Source organism: Delphinapterus leucas, chromosome 3, assembly GCF_059928025.1.
Source record: "Delphinapterus leucas isolate spDelLeu-1000000601 "Yukka" chromosome 3, BTC_Dleu_Yukka2, whole genome shotgun sequence".
In the NCBI taxonomy this organism is placed as follows: Eukaryota; Metazoa; Chordata; class Mammalia; order Artiodactyla; family Monodontidae; genus Delphinapterus; species Delphinapterus leucas.
In genome coordinates this window covers 131249997-131270888 of record NC_143131.1, presented here as the reverse complement: position 1 = coordinate 131270888, position 20892 = coordinate 131249997, and the positions used below count along the sequence as shown (strand labels likewise).

At 46.0% G+C, this 20892-nt stretch overlaps 1 protein-coding gene across 1 annotated transcript in view; it reads right to left on the bottom strand.

The window, feature by feature from the left end:
- MFAP3 (microfibril associated protein 3) overlaps positions 1 to 20892 on the bottom strand; it is a 118648-nt gene that overhangs the window by 17977 nt on the left and 79779 nt on the right. The window lies entirely within an intron of this gene.

The following is a 20892-nucleotide window of genomic DNA, read 5'->3' as shown; positions in this document are numbered from 1 at the left end:
CCCACAGAGCCGTACCTGAGCCTGCAGAGTCCGGTCAAAGCCCTGCGGAGACTGGGCAGAGCAGCATGAGATTGGCAGGGGAAATGGCTGTGCTCTTTGCTTTTTCACTCTTGGAAGTTTCTGTTGCTGTGCAGACCACAAAAACCGGCCGTAAATGCCCAGGCAGAACTGGGCCTTCTGGCAGTTCGCTTGGAGTGACTGACCTGAGCAGGCCTAAAAGCCGGAGCTGTGTGGGGAGAGTCCCCGCGTGGCTGTAACTTGAGGGCCAGTGTTGTCCAAAGGCCAACCCATAGTGGCCAATGGCATCCTGTGCGTCTTTGGAATGATTATGGATCGATAAAGCCTCGATTGCTCCCTTGCCTGGAGAGCTGCACTGCATTTATCAGGTAAATGAAATGGTCCATCAAGAACAATAACAATTTACACTCAGCAAACAGTTATTTAACCACATGTTGATTTCATCAAGGCTGGTCACGGTTATCATCATAATAACAGTGTGTGCTTCCCATTTTCCTGCCTAAGAGTGAAAGGTTTGAGAGTACAGTCCTTGTTTGATGCACTGACATTGAATTTTGAGCTATTAGCTTGTCTCTAGGAGGAAGAAAGGAAAAACGGTTGGGCAAGAGTTGGATTCAAAGGACTTAATGCCATTATTCTGATTAATTACTTAATTAATTAGCCGAACATTTGTAAGTACCTACAATGTACCAAGCACTGTGCTAGATGCAAAGGGTATAGCAGTTGGACAAGATAGGCTCAGTGTATACATTTTCTATTACCATGTAACAATTCAGCAGCTTAAAATAAAACACAAATTTAGCAGCTTAAAATAAAACACATTTGTGATCTCAGAGTTTCTGGGGGTCAGGAATCTGGGCATAGCTTAGCTCGGTCATCTATGAGGTTGCAATCAAGATGTCAGTCAGGGCTGGGATCTCATCTGAAGGTTTAACTGGGAAAGAATCCATTTCCAAGCTCATGTAGTTGTTAGCTGGGCTGAGGTCCTTGCAGGCTAAGACTAAGAGCCATAGTGCCTAGCTAGTTGTTGGCTGGAAGTCAACCTCAGTGCCCTGCCATGTGGCCCTCCCCAACATAGCCACTTGGTTCATCAAAGCCAGCAAGAGAGGGAGTTTCCAAGCATGACAGACATGACAGTTTTATGTAACTTTATGTGATAGAATTGATATCCTATCACCTTTGCCAGATTGTATGGGTTAGAAGCAAGTCACAGGTTCTGCCCAGACTCAAGGGGGTGGTGTGAGTTTAGGAGATGAGGATAATTAGGGACAATCTTAGAGTCTGTACACTACACGTAGTCTCTGCTGTGGCTCAGCTTACGGGGAAGATAGGCATAAAATAGAATCACTGTGAAGTGCGGTTCAGACTGAGAGAGGGAGAACTCAGGTGATACCGCCCTCACTCAGTCTAATGAAGGCATATTTAAGCTGGGACTTGAGGTATGAGAAGGAATTGCTCAAATCGATTGTGGGGTAGGTGTGGGGAGGGAGCATGTGAGTGTGTGAAGCACAGAGGATTGCAGGCTGAGGAATTCTAAACTTACAAACTCTTAGAGCAAAAGAGAGACAGTGATTATCTAGTCTACTGGCTCTCAATCCTGGACACACTGGAATCACCTGAAGAGTTTTATAAACCACTCATGTCCAAGTCCCATGCCAGAGGCTCCGATGAATTGGTCTCAGGTGAGCTAGAAACTGGGCTTTTTAAAACCTCCCTAGGTGATTCTAATGTGCAGCCAAGGTTGAGACCCCTGCTAGTCCAGTCCCTTCAATTTTATAGATAAGGAACTTGAAGCTCAGAAGGAAATGGATTTGGTCAAGGTTTGGCACAGCTACCAATCGGCAAACCCCAGGTGATGAGTGGGGAGGATACGGAGCTAGGAGGTAGGGTTCCTGCCACAAACAGGACTCTGTCCACTTCTCTCTCTAGGATTCAGTTTCCCCATCTGTGAAATGAGAAGGGCCAGATGATCTCCAGAGCCCCTTCAAACGCTGACGGTGCTCTGATTCTATTTGACTGAGCATCAGCTCCATATCAGCCGCTGATGTGGGACAGGCATCCATCTGTCTCCACTCTGGGCTGTGTTTTTGGAAGCCTGGAGTCAGTGATGTTGTGGATCGTGGCCAAGACCCTTCTCTGAGTGAAGCTGCCTGATGGACTGGATGTTCCCAAACAAGCCCTCTTAGTGGAGACAAGCTTGTCTGCTGAAGCATGAGAAGCTCACCCAGGAGGAAGCTGCTCTGGCTGGGTTTAATCTGCGGTGTGTTTATTAGGATTAGGGTTTTAATTAAAATTGACATTTCAAAGACTACCTGTGAGGGAGCCCGGCTTTAATGAAAAGCACATCATGGTGATATAGGTAACCTCCCACTCGGTCAGGCAGGTTTTTCTGTGGAACTGAGGCAAGGGCACCGAGCTCTCTCCTCCTCTGGCTAAATCAGCTCACTACCTGTGGGTGTCAATGGACCTGGCTGCTGGTGGAGAAGGGAGGGAAAGGGCATGGAGCTCATCAAGAAGCAAGTGGCCTGGTGTCCTTCCTCAGCCCTCAGTGACCTTGCCTGGGATGAGGCAGAGCTGAGTTAGGGTGTGGCCTGGAGGAAGCCACAGGGCATAAACCAGGACATGGGTGTCCCCAGAATCACAGTTCATGAGTGACAGTCAAGACTGGAACTAAAGCCCACCTGTTCCCCCAATCCAGATTCAGGGATCTTTTCTGTGGTTCCAGGCTGCCAGGACCATAGGGAGTGAGCATTGATCAGGAACATTAGAGGGCACACAGTTGGACATGGGGGCTGGCCCAGATCATCACTGAATTTTCTCCCCTAAAATTAATAATCAGCTCATTCGCTAAACATTTATTATTCATCAGGCATCCTGCCAAGCGTTTATTTCCAGACATTATTCATTCAGTTTACAAACATGAGCCAGATGCTAGGTATACGGCAGAAAACAAGACAGACAAGGCCCTTGCCACACAACCATCCTCATAGGTGGTGACGAGCCTTCCCATTTTATAGATGAGCAAACCGAGGCCCAGAGGGGTTAAGAAACTCACCAGAGTCACAGAGCTGGTAAGCGGCAGAGCTGAGGTTTGAACCCCAGTCTGTCTTCACCACGTCAGCATTTGGCCTTTCCTTGCAGCCACCGGCCCAGCCCCCTGAATTTATTCACACAGTGGTGAGGTCTGGTCCTCTTTATTCCCAAAGCCAGACTCCCCCACAGGGTCTGCCCAGTTCCCTTTACCAGCCAAATGTCACCGCCTTGCCTCACTGCAGTCTAAAGGCAAACTTTCCAGATTCTCTTCTCCTCCTGCCAGAGTATCTCTGCATGTCATTCAAGGTGCAGTGAAAAACCACGCCTTTTCACCACTCCCCTTAGCATTTGTTTCTTCTGCCCAAGTCTCCTTCCCTTCCCTTTTCCAACCTCAGAATGTCTAGTCGTCCTTCAAGACCCAGGTCAACTGCCCCCTCCTCTGGAAGGCCTCCCCTCCTTCTTTGAAGCAGAGATTGTCCTCAGGGCTCCCCAACACCCACCTCCTCCTGAGCATTTTTCATGAGTGTCTTGGTGTATTCATGTACCTGTCTGTCTCTCTCACTTGCCTGTGAATTCTTGGGGGTCAGGGCCAGCCCTGTGGCCCTTATTCTTAGTGTACCCATAGTTGCTGGAACACCCTAAGTGCTCAGTAAACGTCTGTGAAATGAAGACACGAGAACAGCATGGCCTCTGTCTCTTCCGGTTTACATCCCAGCTACAGAACTCCCTTCAGTCCAGCTCTGTCCTCACTCTATCCCAGCCGCTGACTGTGGGTTTAGGCCTTAGATGCTTCATTAACTAATAATAATGAGTCACTGTACTAGCTTCAGGAGCATTGTAGATGATACAGTGTCAGGAGAAGGCAGTGGGATGTGGAATGTCAATGAGGCTGGCGTGGTTCCTGAAACAGAAAATGCCATGTGCAATCTCTGTCTCTGGTACAGCTCCCATACACCAGGCCTCACATGCTAACTTGGAATAATTCCATTATTCCATCCCAGTTCTAATTCTAGGCTGATTGTAGGGACTGCAAATGAGTGCCATGTGTCAGGTGTGGCAGGTTAACTAATGGGCTCCTCAAAGATATCCATGGCCTAATCCCCAGAGCCTATGACTGTGTTAACCTCACACAACAAAAGGAACTCTGCAGATGTGATTAAGCTAAGGATCTTGAGATGAAGAGATTATCCTGGATTATCTGGGTAGTGGGCCTTCAGTATGATCACAAGGGTCCTTATAAGAGGCAGAGGCAGAGAAGATGGTGTGATGATGGAAGCACACATTGACATGATGTGATCTGAAGATGGATGGAGGGGCCACAAGCCAAGAAATAGGAGTGGGACACTAAAAGTTGAAAAAGGCAAGGAAAGGGACTTCCCTGGTGGTCCAGGGGTTAAGACTCTGTGCTTCCACTGCAGGGGGTGTGGGTTCGATCCCTGGCCTGGGAACTAAGATCCTGCATGCGGTACAACGTGGCCAAAAAAAAAAGCAAGGAAAGAGGCTCTCTCCTCAGAGACTCCAGAAGGAACCTGCCCTGCCAATTCCTTGACGTTAGCCCACCGAAACTGATTTCAGATTTCTGACCCCGGCAACTATAAGGGAATAAATGTGTGTTGTTTTAAGCCACAAAGTTTAGGTAATTTGTTACGGCAGCCCTAGGAAACTAATATATGAGGCAACTCCCTCTTCTGGAGAAGCTGACAGAAAGCTGTACTCTTGGGCTTCCCTGGTGGCACAGTGGTTAAGAATCTGCCTGCCAATGCAGGGTATATGGGTTCGAGCCCTGGTCCGGGAAGATCCCACATGCTGCGGAGCAACTAAGCCCGTGCGCCACAACTACTGAGCCTGCACTCGAGAGCCCGTGAGCCACAACTACTGAGCCCACGTGCCACAACTACTGAAGCCCACGTGCCTAGAGCCCGTGCTCCGCAACAAGAGAAGCCACCGCAATGAGAAGTCTGCGCACCGCAAGGAAGAGTAGCCCCCGCTCGCAGCAACTAGAGAATGCCCGTGCGCAGCAACAAAGACGCAACACAGCCAAAAATAAATAAATTTTAAAAATTAAAAAAAAAAAAAGAAAGCTGTATTCTTTTTCTGGATGAAACCTCAGAGTCATTAACACAATACATCTGGCAATCACTAACAACAGATCTGAGTTGGAAAGGGGAGCTGGAGCCCCTTTGTTTTGAACTGGGCCAAATGCCTCCTTCAACAGTTAGGGAAACGGAAGCCCAGAGCAATGAAGTCTTTCCCAGGGACGTGCAACCCATTAGTGGCAGGACTGCCTTCTGCATGCCAAGATTTTTTCCCCTGTGTCAGCTCTTAAAAACCTAGGTTGGTAGCAGAAGCATCAATGGTGCTGCAACATTCTAGCTTAGACTGAGCTCTCCTACAGGAACCATGATTTTTTCCCTGCAGTCAGGGCTCCATAAAGAAATGGTCTTGCTGGGGCCTTTCTCTGGTGCTACTCACTGCCCCTCCTGGAAGCCCAGGATCCACAGCACAAACTGGGTGAGTTCCCTAGAGCCTCATGACAAGTTTTACCAAGGACCGGCCTCTCTGGACAGATTTATTCATAGATGGTCTCGATGGAGATTCCAGGCACTACGCTAATGACTCACCTGGGGAACCATTCTGCTTTGCTAAATCTCTCCCTCAGGAAATCGGAGCTTGTGAAATGAGAGTCCTTAGGGGAGATGGCTGTTACCTGAGAGGCAGAGATACTGAGACATTAGCCTCCCAGCAGGTGGGTTCGGTTACAGCCTCATGTGAAAAGATTGCTTATCTACCCAAATTTATTAGCCAAGCGTTCCCTAGGGGCCCAGCTGTGGCCCATCAGGTCATCAAAAGACCCTCAGAGGCTCCCCACTGCTTTCCCAACAAAGTTTTGCTCACCTGGACGCTCCCAACTCTCCCTGATTGGGCTGCATCCTTTCTTTCCAGCCTTATTTTCCTCTAATGCTATAGTCAGGTCCACTGTTCACTAAGAAGAGCAGTGGGAAAATGGCTAGCCCATCAGTGGCAGGGCTGAGGCCAGAGCAAGAATGCTGAAGTCCCACCCATGCTTTTTATCCTGCTTCCCAACAAGGAACAGAGCAGGAGGCATAATGTTGATGACATACGGAATCCCCAATTCAGAGTGTACTCTTGATTCTTATGATTGTAAAATCCCATCTAGACAAGTCTCATGGTTTGGCTTCATATGTGCCGTAGGCTAAATGTAGAGAAAGGATTTTTCATGATGAGCTGGGAAACCCGGGTTTTGTTCCTGTCCCTGCCCTAAACAGACTGTGTGACCTTGGGCAGTCCCTCTGCCCCCTGCTCAGTCCACTTCCATTCTGTACAGTCAACAGGCTGGACTACATGATCTTTATAGTCCTTCCAGGAAGACACTTCTGTTTTTTCCCAACAGCCTGGAAAAACTCTAAACTAGTAAAGAAGAATTTTCCCGGGGTTGGTGGAAACTGGCCTGGCCTGGTGAGAAAAGGCCAAATCCAAAAGTTTGGCTCAGCAGTAGGAAGGGATGGCTGGCAGGGTTGCAGACGGGACTGGAAAGAAAAAAGCAGAACTGTGGATCCTGGCAGAGTGTGAAGTCAGCTAATAGAGCAGACCATTCCCTCACAAAGTTTCAGTGAGCCCTATTCTGCACCAGATACCATGTGAGGTGTTGGGGATACAGCCACAGGCCAGATGGAAAGGCTCTTGGTCTCAAATAGGAACTTAGAGTCAATAAGGGTGAGTAGGGGGAGGCAGGCAAACAGGCAATGACAATACAAAGGGAAGGGGTGGGGGGATGTGCAGGAACAGAAAAAGCATGCCTGTCGTGGTACAGGAGGGGTCAGACAAGGGTGCCCAAAGAATGCCACCCTTAAGCTGAGGGATCTGGTCATTTGTGAGGGAAGAAGACAGGAAGGGTGTTCCAGGCAGAGGTTCAGTCTAGGCAGAAAATGCCCAAGTCCTGGAGGTCAGCAAATAGCTAGAGTGATGAACAGAGAAGGAGAGTGCAGAATGAGGTCTGGAGCACAGGCAGCTGCTTTGTAGCCAGTGAGGAAAATGGAACAGGGGTAAATGGGAATCCATGCCTATGTCTGGATAATAAGCATAGTCTGTACCCTGCAGCCTGAGCAGAGGGCCCAAGGCCAGGATCCTCAAGGGAAAAAACTGAGTGAGGGTGCAGTTGCTGAAAAGCTGAGGGTTGAATGAGGGGAGAAAGCTAACATGAGGAAAGAGAAACAACAGTGTGTTGTGGGAGAGAAGGGAATAAATCCTCACTGACAACTTGCTATGAAGTTGGGGCTTAGCCTCAGTTTTTCATCTAAAAAAAATGGGGCTACCTCCAGGACTATGGTGAGGGTTAAATGAGATAATATACATTATCTGTTTAGCGTGCAGCCTGAAACGCTGAGTGGTTAATGAATTGTAGCTACCTTTATTGCTACTGCATGTTAATTCATTCAACAACTGTTTATCAAGTGCCGGCTACATGACAGGCACTGTTCTAAGTGCTGGGATACATCCATGAACAAAACAGACAAAAATCACTGTTCTTGCAGGGTTACTTATTAGTGCTTATTCTTTTCATAGTCACAACCCTGTGAGGAGGGTCTTATTACCCTTATTTTATAGATGAGGACTGGACACTAGGCTAAGCAACTAGTCCCAAGATCAGGAAGCTAGCCAGTGGCAGAGGCAGGATTTGAACCCAAGTCTCTGTGATGATATACACAAGGCTCCCTCCACTACCCCACCCTACCGCTATACAAAAGGCAACATAGAATTAATTACTGCCTGTACGGTATCAATTATATTTTCAACACAGATTTTTCTGTGATGGTCTGGCTTTTAAACCCTCTGTTCCCATCGGTCCTGTAAATCATGCATACCCGTCAGACTATGACTGGTATGGGGGCGGGAAGATGCTATTGCTTTATTCATTGGACCTACATGAACTTCAGGGAAAGTAGAGGACCTTATAGCTGGAGTAGAGGGGAAGGTTTCCTGGAGAAGGCTGGACCTGCAGCCACAGGCAGGAAAAGGACAGGTGAGGGAGTAAAAACAGTTTAAACAATAATCCAGAGGGAGGGAGTGCACGGTGTGTGTTTGTGTGTGCAGGAATGATATATATGTGTGCATGTGTTGACTGCCTTAACAAACATTAATTGAGCACCTAACATGTCAGGTACTGAAGTAGGCACTGGGAATCACAGCAAAGAAGGTGTGCTATGTCCCTGCCCTCATGTTGCTTACAGAGAGAGAGAGAGAGAGAGAGAGAGTGTGTGTGAGTGTGTGTGTGTGTGTGCGTGCATGCGTGTAGGGTAAAGTGAAGGATGGGGATGGAACATGTTGGGAAATGCACATGAAGATAAGGGCATTCATCCCAACAGAGACTGCTTTCTTTGAATTTTTGCTCCCCCAGCTGTGCTTCTTGATTTATTTCTCCACCCACCCACCCCGACACACACACACTTTTGCCAACTGGAGGAAAGGCACAGGCTCCTGGAAGCTGCCCATGGACTCAGGAAGTCCCAGATGCCAGAGTGGGGCTGTGCTGAGAGTGTGGTGCCTTGGCTCAGCCTTGCAGGCTGGTGTTCCCTTTTGGTGCGGGCCTTTTATCTTCTAGCTCAGTGCAGACAATCTATGCTAATCCAGTCTTCTGGGACCAAATGAAACAGCCGGCATTTAAAGGGCTCGAGCTCTCTTTCCTGATTACCAAGCGACCTACATAATCACTCTCACCCCAGCCTTCCTGGGAGGGCACTACCATTGACAAAGCCCAATCAGGCACTCTCTCTGCTGGGAACTGGCTATGATTTCTTCTGAGCTTGCCAAGCAGAGAGGAGACTAGGGTAGCAGGAGCCTGGCCAAGGATTCCCGAGGCCTTGTTCTTGCCTCAGATCTGCAATTAACTCCTGCGTGACTCTGGGAATGTCTGTTCCCACCACCACCATCCCCTGGGCCTGTTTCCCCATTTGTAACATGAGGGGGTTAAACCAGACCATCTCAGAGGTCCCTCCCCTGCTCCAAAATTCTAGGTCATTCATGATAGCAGATCACACTTACTACTCCAGACTTCAAAAGTTTCCAGGGACTTTTGGGGAACCCACATGATGGGTATGAAGCTTAGCATGACAGTTAATAGCATAGGGGTTTGTGTGTGTATAGATATATGCTGATTTGAACATTTGCAAGACATATTATGCGAAAAAAATCAAGTTGCAGAGTGGTTTCTATAGTATGATACCACACAGGTATATTACACACATGCTTGTACAAGCACACACATGCATAGAATATTCTAATATCTCTGGAAGGATACATAAGAGCCATGTGAGCTTGGAGGAAGGGAACAGGGTGTCTAGGGAGAAGATTTAAATTTCACTTTTTGTATTTCTTGATTTTTTTAAACCATGTGCATTGCTGCTTCGAAAATTAATAAACGGTTTTAAAAATAAAGCATGGACTTTGCTGTCAATTCACTTATTCACTTAACAAATATTTACTGAATATCAGTTAGGTGGCAGAGACTGATATAGAAGGTGGTGAGTAAGACAGTCCCTGCCCCAATGAAGCCCACATTCTAGATTGATAATAGCCCAATCAAGTGTGTAATATAATGCCAGGTAGCAATAAGGAGCATGAAATATACAAGACAGACTTGAATATGAAGCCTGGCTTTTCACCACAAATTGTTTGACCTTGAGTAGGTTGCTTCACCTGTTGATCCTCAGTTTCCTCATCTATAAAATGGCAGCAATAGTGCTCCATGGTTTTTTGTGTGTGAAAATAAAATGGAGTGAATAGCACTACCTGGGACATAATAGGTGTTTGGTAAATGTTGGTTATCATTTTGGTTACTATTACTGGGGGAAGGGTTTGGAGGGGAGTGGACATGGCCAAGAGCTGTGTAGGGTGGGGATGGGCAGACACCTGGGAGACAGAGCAGGTGGGCGAGATAGGAAGAAGTGCACAAACTGGGCTCACTGAGGGTGGGACGATACAGAAGGAGAGGGGGTGTGAGGGACCCAGCCCACAAGACAGAAGTGGGCTTGCAGCCTTAACCAGCAGGGAGCCCCACGTAGCTCCCCCAAGGTGCCTGGTCTAGCCAGGAAATGACATGCAGGTTGGTGGGGGGAGTCCATTCATTTCATTCTCAGTGCCCAGGGACAGAGCCATTTGGGTTTCTTGGCAGGGTTGGGTCTCTGAGTGGCAGGTATCTCCATGTTAGGCTTACAGGCTGTTGGGAGGGTCCACTGAGAGCTTCCACCCCATCCCGTGGTGATGCCTGACTCCTTACTATTAGAGTAGCTCACCATACACAGGGTAGATGAGAAGGTCTGGGTGACATTGTGTCTGAAGATCTTTGCCAAGAATATAGATGCAACCTAGGAACAGAAAGAGAGGGTTTCCTCAGGGGTTCCCAAGCTGGCCAGCCTTCAGACTCTCCTGAGGTTCCAGTACAGATTCCTGAGCCTTAGTCTCCGAGGGCTGACTCAGTGACACAGGGTGGGGTCTCACTAATGTCTCCTTGGAAGCCACACTGCCACACCCAAACCAATGACAGGTGCTTCTCAGGTAATGGGCTGGAAGCTTCTTCTTTGCACCCCAGCCTGACATTAGGCCAGAGTCAAACTCCAGGATCGTCTGTGATAGAAAAAACACAGCCACTTGTTCAGTGACTTAAAGCTTGTTGGGTGCCTGTGCATGAGCACTTATGTGTGTGCATGCAGGCATACACACGTGTTTGTATACGTGTGTGCATGCCATGCATGTGCATCTGTGTCTATGAGTGTGTGGTACATCGAAATAAGGGAACAGGAAGGGACCGCAGGTCCAGTGGAGGGAGAAAGCCAGAGAAGTGAAGTGTGTGCTTCCCAAGAGAAAATGAAATTCAAAGAGAAAATCACTGCCCTGGGGGACTCTGTGCATCTCACCTGCTTTTAGTGAATCTCATTCAGTGAAGCTTTTTATGCAAATCCACACAAACAAATTCTGGGCCCTGCTTGGAGTCCTGGGAGGGCGGGTTCCATTTCAGGAGCCATGGCAGGGAGGTGAATCTAGCAGGAGGCCCCTCCTGAAAGCTGAAGATAAGAGGCTGGCCATGGCCCATGGGGCTCATTTGACAGTTCCCAGTGATAGCTTCTTAGCCACACATGAAATATGTATCTATGGCTTTTGGACACAAACTCAAAATGTCAAATTTTTTCAAATTATTTTTGAGCAGCAAAATCCCCCTTTGCCTAAAGGAGGTTTTAAATAGAGTCCTGACATAGAAAAGAGAAAACGGCAAGCTGCTCTAGTTCAAGTATGGAAATGGGGATGGGGACACAGTGCCCCTCCCACTCAGGTTATGCCCACCCCCCTCACTCAGGCCACACCTCAGGCAACAGAGGTCTCAACCCAGATTAAAAACCCTTTGGCTCCCTCACTTTCCCCAATTCACAGGTAGAAAACCCTCCTGACTCCCTGCTGCTGTGCCCACAACGCTTCGTACTCAAAAGGGACCTGCTGCCTACCACCTGGGGCTCACCGTGTCCTAAGCTGGAGGACCAGTTCTTTCTGGAAAGAGGAACCTTAAAGAGACTCTGGCCAGCAACTTGGGAAATGACTCACTGGCTCCTCGGTTCCTCGTTCTGTGACTTTGCTTCACTGCCGAGGGTATATAGGCTCTGAGGTCAGGTTTGAATCCTTGCTCTGCTACTGAAAGCTGTGTGATCTTGACCAAGTCACGTAACCTCTCTGAGCCTGTTTCCGCTTCCATAAAATGCACATAGTTCCTCCATCATAGGTTTGTGAAAGGAGTAAAGGAGCTATTATAAATATCAGGGGTAGCAAAGGCACAGGCCTACATGGCCCAGGAAAGTAATTGAGATGAGAGGTCACTGAGCAGTGCATAGTCCTGAAGGGGAAGCTGCCACTCGGCTCCACCTGATTGTTCCCCTGTGGGAAGGAGAGCCCAGGGAATGGATTTTCCTAATTCTCCAGGAAAAAACCAGAAATTCAGCTCTTCATGTAAAAAATCCCAATTTTTAGAACTTGGCAACTAATTCAAAGTTTTTAAACACTGTGGGTCAAATAAAACACATCTGGAGGGCCAGGAGCTTGTAATCATAGATACCAAGGGACAAAAAGTAGCACGTAGGAGTCGCTCACTAAGCTCCACGAACCAGCACACCTGCTCTACCTTCTCCCCTTTCCTTTCTGTCCTGACCATCCCATCACCTGGTAAGCTCTGAGTTTTCCTTCTGAGGATAAAGAGAGATTTGCAAGCTCATCCCGCTGAGCCTGCATCTCCAGACAGCAGGTCCTGCCCATCCCATGCTCTGGTTTATTTCTACTCAGACACTTCCCTCCCGCCCCCGTGAGACAGGCCTGGGACCTGGGACCTTTGCTGGGACCTGAGACCCTTTGCTGCAGTGCTGCAGTGCTTGCACATGGACACACCTCTCCTCAAGCAACAAAATACAAGGAAACTATATGGGACTAAAAATAACTGTGTGCATTGCAGTTGGGCAAATTCTGCACCCAAAAGATACAAAGAGACCAAAAAACCCAACTGCCACTTTTGAAGAGCCTGGAGCAAAAACAGGGTGTCAGGAGCAAAAGCACAGAAGCATGCCCCCTGCACACAACACCACCTAAGGGGTGAGCAAAACACCTAAGCTATCCCTCTGGCCCTACCCCTGGACGCACCCCTATCCTCACCCCATATAAGAAACAAGCTTGCCCCGCCCCCACTCAGGGAGCGAGCAAGCAAGGGAACCTGTTGTTTGTTATTGCTCCCCGCTGCTGCTGCAGCAGGGGCCCCAACAAAGCCTTGCCTGAATTTCTTGTCTGGCCTCTAGTCAATTTCTATTGATTGGGGAAAGCCAAGAACTGTGGTCGGTAACACCTGGATGAACTGGCAACTCTCTACAGGTGGTTAAAGGCAGCTTGTCAGCTTCCAACTGTTATGTGGTGCGTGCGTGTGTCCAGAGGGAACCTTCAAAGGTGCCATCTCTGCTTCCTGCCTCTGAAATTCAAAGCTGGCTTCTCAAGGAGTGAAGGATCTTTGCTCTGGGCACCTAGCCCTGTTGTAGCAGGATTAATCATGCTCTCCAAGAGGAACTCTCCAAGGCTATGGTGATGTCCTTGGACAGTCACATCTGGAGTTGTTCTGGCTGCCTTTCACATCCCGTGTGTGTGTGTGTGTGTGTGTGTGTGTGTGTGTGTGTGTGTGTGTGTTTATGTGTGGCAGGGTTAGGGGCACAGAGAGATTGTACTTTCTTTTATTTTCTTAATTTCCTTCCTTCTCTTGTTCCACCCTCTCTCCTTCCTTCTCCTGTTTTGTTTCTTTATTTTTCACAAAAGTTACTAGGCTTTTGTACAAATGATGCATACTCACTGAAAAAAATTTAACTCAGAAAAGTTCAAAGAATGTAATAAAAAAGCAAAAACAAAACACTTCGCTTCTCAGAAAAATCTGGTAACAATTCCGTGAGTATCTTCCCAGAGGTCTCTTTATACGTAGATAAACTGGCATAAAAATGAGTGTTTAATTTTATGTAGTTGGGCTCATAACATATCTGTGCAGTTGTGCAATATGCTTTTTTCTCTCAAACAGCATGTCCAGGGATGTCTTTTCCTGGCAGTGTATTCAGATCTGCACCATGGCTGTGGCTGCAGAAGATACCATGGATGCTCCATAAATTACTTATCAGATCCCCTCTTGGGAAGACACACAAATTCCCCGTCAAGGTCCCCAGAACTTCTCTGGACCCAGAACGCACGATCCCACACCTGGACACTGGGGCAGCCTCCTCTTTAGTATTCTGTTTCCAGGCCTTCCGGTGACAATGTGTCCCCACACAGCAGCCAGGGCTGGCTTGTAATCATGCCCAACAGATTATGTCACTCCTCCGCTTACGACCCTTGAATCTCTTCCCTTCACTCTTAGAATAAATTCCAACCCCCTTACCATAGCCTAAGAAGAATGGTATTTCCATGATGAGGCCCTACCTCTGTCTTTCTCTGGCTTCCTCTGCTGCCAGTCCAAGATCATTCACTCTTACTTCAGAACCTCTGCACTCACAGTTCTCCCAGATCTTTGCTAACTAGCTTTTCCACCACTTAGGTTTCAGCTCAGAGATCTCCTTCCTAATCCCCGCCCCCACCCCCAATAAATGCTTATCCCTTTGCCCCTGCCAGTTGTTGTCCTAGTACTCTGCTTTTTATTTTCTTTGCAAAAGTTATCACTATGTGAAATTGTCTCACTGACTTGTTTCCATGGTTATTTGCCCACAAGGGCAGGGACCTAGACTGGGGACCCAGTGATGCTGAGTCATCCTTTGTTGAATAAACAAGCCTACCACCCAGCCTGTGCAAAACACCAACACTCTTTTTATTATTACTTTTTACTGGAGTATAGTTGCTTTACAATATTGTGTTAGTTTCTACTGTACAGCAAAGTGAATCAGCTATACGTATACATATATCCCCTCTTTTTTGGATTTCCTTTCCATTTAGGTCACCACAGAGCACTGAGTAGAGTTCCCTGTGCTATAGAGTAGGTTTTCATTAATTATCTATTTTATACATAGTGTCAATTGTGTATACAAGTCAATCCCAATCTCCCAATTCATCCCACCCCAGCCCCCAACACCAACACTCTTAAAATCCCTATGCCCCAGTTCCAGGGGTTTTCCTGCATCTCTCCCTTAAAATATCTCTGGTTTTCAAAGTGAGCTTGAGTGTGTCTCTCTGCTCCTTGGCCCCAAAAGAGCCCAACCCAGAGTTCCAGCCCCTTCCCATCTTTATCTCCCCCACGTCTCATCACGAAACTTACTCTTCAGCCAAATGGGGTTCTTGACATCTTCATACACACCTCCCCCTGCCAGGCCTCCTCCGGCTCCTGGTCTCGCTCTCCTGCTCTTGCCATCTGGCCTCTGCTGCCCAAACTTTATCCACCCTTAGTCCAGCTAAAATATATCACTACCCCCCGGGGAACGTGTCCTGTCTTTGGCCACATGAATGATTGCTTCTCTCTTCTGTATTCACGTTGACACTTTATCTTTCCCATCCTCGAGACATTAGCACTTTATGCCTCCAATGTTGCCATTTCTATCCCTAGCTTGATCTTTCCTACTAGATTATGAATTCCTTGCCAGCAGAGACTATGGCTTGTTTACCTTTTCATAACAGTTAACATCACGAAAGTGCTTTATGTAGGTTAGCTCTTTTAAGCTTCACTCAGAGTTGGGAACTGTAAGTAACCTTGTTTAACAGATAAGGAGGTGCTGAAACTTGCTAAAGGTTACACATTGAGGGCTTCCCTGGTGGCGCAGTGGTTGAGAGTCCGCCTGCCGATGCAGGGGACACGGGTTCGTGCCCCGGTCCGGGAAGATCCCACATGCCGCGGAGCGGCTGGGCCCGTGAGCCATGGCCACTGAGCCTGCGCGTCTGGAGCCTGTGCTCCGCAACGGGAGAGGCCACAACAGTGAAAGGCCCGCGTGCCGCAAAAAAAAAAGGCTTGGCCGTGGAGCCAAAGTTCACCTTGGCACCTGGGGGCAAAAACCCCTTTCAGCTGTTTTCCTTCTCTCTGTGTAGTAGCTGCCCGCCTGCACTCAGCTGCCAAACCCCCAGGTCTTTGAAGTGGAGGATCTGCAGAGATACTGTTAGCCTTGACAAAAACAAATCACAGGACTGATTGCTCAAATCGAAATCTGAGTGTCAGCCTGCAGGGCTCCACATCATTACTCACCGATGATTCAAGAGTCAGGCTCCGGGAGCCAGGAGGGGCTGGGGTGATTTCTATTACATTGTTGCACTGAAGTGTTTCTCTAAATTATGCCCATGCCTCCATCTCTCCCTCCTTATCCAGCTGGGAACACACTGGGCAACTTCTCTGTTTGTTTCTGTGAACCCCTGCACTGCTTCCCTCCCTATTCCTTTTCTCTCCCATAAGCTCTCTCCTCTTTCCCAAAGCTTACTGATCTCTCAATGAAAAACATTCCTGACAAAATGTGTGACCCGAGCAAGCCCTTTGCCCTGCACCCTGAGTAGCTATTTCTGCAGCTTCTATAAATGAGCTTAGAACACTAATAAGGAGGTGGTGGCCCAGAGAGGGCATGGAATCTGCCTAAAGTCACACAGCAAGTGGATGGCTGGTATTGAACCTATACAAAAGGACAGAGTATCAGTGAACCCTGAGTACCCAACACCCAGCCTCAATAAGTAGCAACTCATGGCCAATCGCATTTCATTACTCTGACCTACTTCTCCACTCCCAGATTACTTAGAAGGAATAGTTTCCTATGGTGCCCTTGCCTGGGTTTGTGGTTGAACAGAATAATGAAAGAAAAGTTGGTTTTGGTGTGTGTGTGTGGGGGGGTGGTCTTTCACCTTCCTGGGCCTCCTTCCTTTCCTTCACCCCTCTGGCTACCTAAATCCCACATCCTATTTGGTCCTCTGCTTGTTGCTACCCTTTTCATTCTCTCCTGGTGGCCAGCTGAATCCCTGCCGAGGGACTGGGGGCTCAAAATGCTCTTTTAGATCATTGAAATTTAGGAGAGGTCTCCAGAAAAGCAACTCTTTCAAGCCCCAGAAGAAAACCAAGCCTGTTGGGAAGGATTTTCAGACCTAGATTGTGTTGAGAGAGAGACATCTGTTCCTTCTTTCCTGGGTCACAAAAAACCATGGAGTTTTTAACCTTTTATCGCGAAAATTTCAAACCTATACAAACGTATAGTGAATATTAATGAACCCTCATGCGCTCATCACCCAGCCTCAACAATTAGCAACTCATAGCCAGTCTTCTTTCATTACTCTTAGCCACTTCCCCTCTCCCAGATTACTTTGAAGGAAAACTCAGAAATCATACCTTTTTTGTTTGTTTGTTTTTGCGGTACGCGGGCCTCTCACTGCTGTGGTGTCTCCCCTTGCGGAGCACAGGCTCCGGATGCTCAGGCTCAGCGGCCATGGCTCACGGGCCCAGCCGCTCCGCAGCATGTGAGATCTTCCTGGACCGGGGCACGAACCTGTGTCCCCTGCATCGGCAGGCGGACTCTCAACCACTGCGCCACCAGGGAAGCCCCAGAAATCATACCTTTTTATATATTGTTATAAATGAGCCAAAGATGGCCTCTGTGTATTGATTCCTAGGTTTATTTCTTCACTGACGGTTCAGACCCATTAACTTAAAAGCCAAACCCTGGAGGGGTGGGATAGGGAGGGTGGGAGGGAGGGAGACGCAAGAGGGAAGAGATATGGGAACGTATGTGTATATATAACTGATTCATTTTGTTGTAAAGCAGAAACTAACACACCATTGTAAGGCAATTATACTCCAATAAAGATGTTAAAAAATAATAAAATAAAACTGTTAAAAAAAAAAAAGCCAAACCCAAATTTTTACACATCCAATTGTTTTCAAAACATCGCAAACAAGCAGATTTTTAGGCACTTAGAGACTGCTTCGCACACCCTGGAAACCTCACCCAGCACCTCCTGACCATTGATAAGATGGGGCCTTGTAGTTATGAGACCCCAAGCTGCCCTCCAAGTTCCCTGACCCAGAGACTCCCCACCACAACGAAGAGCGACAAACAGACATCATCTAGACACCTACACCCTCTCTCTGATCCCCGTCTCCCCTGAGTGTACCCTTGTCCCCTCCCTGCCCTAAGCTCTGGATGGTCTCATGTTATGATGGACTTCCCCTCTCATGCAACTGTCCAAGCATCATTCAGTAAAGCCTGTTGCACATTAATGCTTCATATGGTCCTATGTTTTTCCTTGATCATTACCCCAATCCCTCGAACTCCCTACAATTATTTCATCTGTAAAAATTTCAGTATGTATTTCTAAAAATAAGAACTCTGAAAAACTACAAGTGCCCATCAATACATGATTGGATTAAGAAGATGTGATATGGGAGCTATATATCTATATACACATACAAATGGAATATTACTCAGCCATAAAAAAGAATGAAATACTGCCATTTGCAGCAACGTGGATGAACATAGAGAATATTATGCTTAATAGAAATAAGTCAGACAGAGAAAGACAAATACTATATCACTTAAATGTGGAATCTAAAAAATAATACAAATGAACGTATACACAAAACAGAAACAGATTCACCTATATAGAAAACAAGCTTGTGGTTACCAAAGGGGAGAGGGAAGAGGGGAGGGACAAATTTAGGGTATGGGATTAACAGATATAAAGTACTGTATATAAAACAGATAAACAACAAAGATATACCACATAGCACAGGGAATTATACCGATTATCTTATAAAATTATAATGGAATATAGTTTGCAAAAACACTGAATCACTATGCCGTACACCTGAAACTAACACAATATTGTAAATCAACTATACTTCAATAAAAAGTAAAATAAAATTACAATATCTTACCATGTCTAAAATTTAATAACATTTCCTTAATATTATTAAATTTTCAGTCAGTGTTCCTGTTTCCAATTGCCTCATAATGTTTTTTTTTTTCTTTGTTTATTTGGATTTGGATCCAAATAAACTCTACATATTTGGTTTGGTTGAAATGTCACTTAGGCCTCTTTAATCTATTGCTACTCACTCTCTCTCTGCCTTGCAATTTGTTTGAGGAAGAAACGAAATTGTCTTGTAGAGTAGCTCACAGAGAAGTGAACTTTAAGATTGCATCCTCATTGTGTTGTTTAACATGCTCTCCTATTCTCTGTAGTTAGATCTAGAGGCTTGATCTGATTCAGTTTCAATTTTTTTCAGCAAAACTGTTTCCTAGGTGGTGCTGTGTTCTTCCACTGGGAGGTTCATAATGTCTGATTGACTTGCTTGTGATGTTAGCTGTTGCTGCCCATTGCCAGATTCATTAGTTCATTAGGGATTTCAAAGCAGTAATATTCTTCTTCATTTATTAGGTGGAACATTTCTAGAGAGAGAAATGTCTCCCCATTTATTATTAGGTTTCCAGTGATATATTTTGAAAAGAGAATGCAGAATAAATGCTTGATTCTTTCCATTTCTTCACGAATTTTCAATTTGCAAAAGTTGATTATCTTGCATTTTCTGTGCCATTCAATTAGTCTTATTTTGTTTTAATATCATAATGAATTCATGAATTTAAACATACTGAATGTTTCAATCCTTTGCAGTTATTGTCCTTACTGATGCTCAAATTATCCCATATTTGACTAGTGGGAACATCTTCTTCAAGTTGATTATGGAGTTCTTTTGACATGTCCTTGTAGTTGTCAATAGTCTCCTTGTTATCGAGAATAAGATGTTCTAGGCTCATCTTGTACATTTTCTTTTTATTACACCTGACCTGAATCAGCCACTTCTCCAAGAACCCCTAGTTCCTATTGGTGGGAAATGATATTTCAAGACAGTAATATAGTTATTAAGGGAGCTCACTGACACTGGTTATTATTTTTAGGTCTTTTTAGTAGACAGGGCTTGATAATTATTTTAAGGGTAAAGTATGTCATGTGTTCAATAGCAACTCTTTCTATTTAAGTTCAGTACTTTAGGAATTTTTTATTTAACTTTTAAAAATCTTCTATCTGTATCTCCTTTCTCCTAAGATGAGAATCCAGGTTCTCAATGACAATGACAATGATAGCATCAGAGTATCACTGAATTATTCATTTTCTTTATCACACAATACAGTCTGAAAATAACAACACCACAGTACCATCACCAATGTGATGTGATTACTGAAAAGACTTATGATCTTTTCTTGCAAATATTTTTGTCCTTAGAGTACATGCTTTTTAGGATGTACAGTCAAATTATTGTGTTTTGAAGTCACTTGGAATATTTCTGTATGTGTGATTATGCCAACAAATACATACATAATTAAGTCCATTTAATTGTTTTATTTCTGTTTTTTGAGGTATAATTTTCACAGTGACATTCTCAGATCTTAAAGTTTTTACATTATAAATGATTTTACAGTTTGATGACCTTTGACAAATGCATATACCCATGTAACTCACAGCCCAATCAGGATATAGATTGTCCACAGCCCAGAAAGCTCCTTGTGAAATAATAAATATATATATTTGTCTCTGCCTCCAAGTTCTGATTAAGAACTCCTAAATCTCTTCTGAAAAGGGATGTTAGGAACATCTTTTGTTCTAATATTTGGTCTTTGACCCCAGTTCCTGACACAAAGATTCTAAATCCCTTGGAATTTTCTGGACAATAGGAGCATTCTTTGTTCTAATGAGGTGACTCTTGGTGGGATCCTGGATGGCGGCTGGTCACCAGAAAGAACTAGTAATGATTAGAAGCTTGGTAATTTCAGCCCCAGGCCCCATTCTCCGGAGAGGGGAGAGGGGCTGGAAATTCAGTCAGTAATTGATTACACCTACGTCATGAAGCCTCCATAAAAATTCCAAAAGTATGGGATTCAGAAAGCTTCCAGGCTGATGAACACATCCTGCGCCAGGGGGATGGCACACCCCAACTCCACAGGGACAGAAGCTCCTGTGCTTCTGAATCTCACACTTTGTGTCTCTTCATTTGGCTATTCATCTTGTATTACATCCTTTATAATAAACTGGTAAACATAAGTGAGTGTTTCCCTGAGTTCTGTGAGCCATTCTAACAAATTATTAAACCCAAGGAGGGGTCATGGGAACTCCATTTATAGCCATTCTGTCAGAAGTACAGGTGACAACATAGGACTTGAACTTGGCATCTGAAATGGAGGCAGCCTTGCGGGACTGAGCCCTTAACTTGTGGGATCATCTGATACTAACTCTAGGTAGGTAGTATCAGAAATGAATGGAATTGTAGGACATCCCGCTCGTGTTGGAGAATTAGTCCATGTGGGGAAAACCCCACACATC